Raw genomic sequence first — 3295 nt, 5'->3', positions numbered from 1 at the left:
AGGTGCACCAAGAAAATCGGTGTCGTGCGGAACAAACCATTCCGTGCGGTTCGGGAAAGCTCGTTAAAACCGTAACCTCGATGGTCGGACGCATCTTTAAGGCATGCGGCTCACGAATGCACTTTTAGGAGGAGTTTCGATGATTCGAGACAGTTTCACATTGTCATCTAATCAACAAAATATGTGGGTGATGCAGACAAGTTTTCTCATTGGATTAAATATTTCTTAACGGATAGATATCTTCAGACGTAAAGTAGACTAGGTTGTACGCCAAGCGAATTTTAAAAAACAGTTTCTCCTCACAATATACATAAAGAACCAAGTGGATAATGTCCGAAGTTCCATAAGGCTGTACGTGATCAATGGTGTTGTGTATAGCGAAGTCAAAAATCTAGAAAATTGTGGCGAAATGGAGAAACGCCTGCAGTGAATCGAAACTCGGTACAGGGTTTGGCAATTGACCCTCATCTTAAACAAATCAGACATGAAGACAATGGAAGTATTAACGTTTTGGACCTGACAGTTAAAACAGAACTAGATATCCACCTTCTCAAAATATTCCGGAAAGCCACTACACCTGACTTCATATGGCACAGCAATTCTTGCCATCCACGATCCCATAAATAGTCATATTTCCGCTCAGCGGTTTCCAAATTCATCAAGTACTTTTTAAACGAGGCGAATATTAATGCTGATTTCATACACTGGAGAAGGTAGCATCTAACAATGTCTATGACACAAAACTAGTTACGAAATTATACACAAGAAACGAACGTACTAAGGATAGAAATCAAATCAAATTGGAAAAGAGTGAGCGAGTAAAACAAGATCACTTTATAACCTTTCCACACTGGGGTCATTTTTGCGGCAAATTTAGTTGTTTATTTCAAAAAGTTAGGGTGTATTTTGGCTTTAGGACAGAGGACAATGTAAGTTCACATCTTATACGCAATACAGATAAGAGTAAAAAGTATAACATGTCAGGTGTATATTAAATAACTGGGAGTGAATGTGATAAATTTTACGTTGGGCAAACAGGGAGAAATTTCAGAACGAGATTTAAAGAACATATTAATGTTAGTGGCGCCAATCCTTCAGCATTCGGTGATTTAAGAGAATAAAAGCATTCTGCTAATGAAAATAATAAAAACATCACCATTCTTCGTAAAAGAGAAAAAGACAGATTATTTAATTTTCTAGAAGAAACTGAAATATATACCCATATGACGAAACAACCTTACAGCATATTTAGTGAACAAACAGAGTTTTGTAAGAATACAAAATTTCAACAGTGCTTTAGCCGAATAATTTTGGTTTGGGGTCTTTCCCTAACCTGCATGTAAAATTGTCAAATGCGACAAGATATGTTGGATTATATAGCAATTTTTACACCTTTACTATATTTTGCCTTCATTTACCAGTTGTCCAAAGACTACGTTTTAAAATATATGAATGCATGTCACAGACATATATGACCTTAGAAATTGCTAAAGACTGGAAACGTAGATTCTCATACCTGTCAGTTCCATTTTTACACTGCATGACAGTTATGTCAGACGTGACCACAAATTGTCACTATCTAAGATCTGACAGCAATAACGTACACGACAACCTGTGTACTATGTGATACGACGGATTTCATCGTGCGATTCGTCATGTAGGTAGACTTACATTTCTGGTATTGTATATACAGTTGTTATGTTTTAGAAGTCGATGTAAATGGAGTTGTTTGTTCTTCTGTATTAAGATGCCATTGACGATGGGTTGTATACCCGCATAACTGTTTGGCAAATGAAGATTTTAAGTGCAGCTCAAGCTGTTTAGAAGATGTTGTTCGATAAATATCTTAAAGCTACAGAGCACCAAATAGTCAAGATTTTAAAATGAAACTGCCCCATATAATTAAGTGGAAGGATCCATTGTTGTCTGATTACACGATGCTCGAGCAATCACTGGAAACAGTCACGTCGGTTAAATATCTGCGAGCTTGTGCACTGTGCGATTTAAAGTGAAACAGGCACATAAAACTAATCTTAAGAAAGATCAGACAGATTGGAAGAGTGTTCAAGAGGTGAAGGCCAACCATGGACGAGGGTAGGTTCACAGAGCGTTCTGTCATACTTGAGGTCCGTCTAGGACCCTTGCGAAGTACATATAATTGATGGCAGTGCGTTTAGTCGCGGGTTAGTGAAGTAAGCTAGCGAAAGTCAGATGCTCATTTAGATCCTTTGGTACACACCAAAAGAGTGGCATTGTGCATCACGACGCCCTCATCGAACTCCAGAGGCAGGTGTTACCTGACATGCGCCGTGCATCACAATGTGAGGAAATTCCGAGAGCGCACCTCCTTTGAAGAGTCAACCAGAGCAGGAAGACTTGAAGAAGAAGGACACTTGGCGCAAGGCTTTGCCAATTTACTTCACTTTAAACAAATTTGACGCAGTAGGTGGATGGAAACGTTTCTGTTTGATTTCACGACTGCCGAATAATCGGTGAAAACAGCCACACCCGTTAAATTTTTGCCAATTTGTGCACGGAGAGTCTTGAAGTGGAACAACTACTTGAAAATAATTGCCGGAAGGCTGATGCGAGACTAAAATTCATTAGAAGAATCCTCAGGACGTGTAGTCCAACAACATATTGATTCCATGAAGCTTTCTGGCAGATTAAAGCTGTGTCCTGGACTGGGACTCGAGCGCAGGACCTTTGAAATTAGGAATTTACGAGGTGCGATAATTGCGGAAGTGAAGTTGTGAGGACTGTCGTCAGTTGTAGTCAGGTATCTAAATTGGTAGAGTATTTGCTCGGGGAAAGGAAAGGCCCTGGTTTCGAGTCACGCTACGGTAAACAGTTTTAACCTGCAAGGAAGTTTCATGTCAGCGCACACTCTGCTGCAGAGTGATTATTCCATTCTGTTAGCATGCTGCTTCCTCCTACTACGTTCGCACGTATTTCTGTATTCGATGCTGTGCTTGAACTACATCCGTTGATTATTGTTTAATTGTTCTTAATTTGAATCCGACAGTCTCAAGAGGGAACCATTGACATAAGTCTTCTTCTTCTTCTTTTTCTTCTTCACTTCAAAGTTAAGACAATTTGCCTGTTCCGAATTCACATGTGTGCGTACATTATTTAATAAATTTTTATTTGGTTTAAAATAAAGGGTAGTCAGAAAGAGTCCGGGGAAGGTTATCAGAGTATTAGGGGGTAGGTTGTGCTCAGAAATAACTGATAAGAAAAAAATCGATACCTTGTGCCGTTTCCGAGTTAGCAGTGATGTAAGCCAGTCAGTCCG

This window comes from Schistocerca serialis, chromosome 6, assembly GCF_023864345.2.
Source record: "Schistocerca serialis cubense isolate TAMUIC-IGC-003099 chromosome 6, iqSchSeri2.2, whole genome shotgun sequence".
In the NCBI taxonomy this organism is placed as follows: domain Eukaryota; kingdom Metazoa; phylum Arthropoda; class Insecta; order Orthoptera; family Acrididae; genus Schistocerca; species Schistocerca serialis.
Note: the sequence above shows the minus strand (reverse complement) of the source record.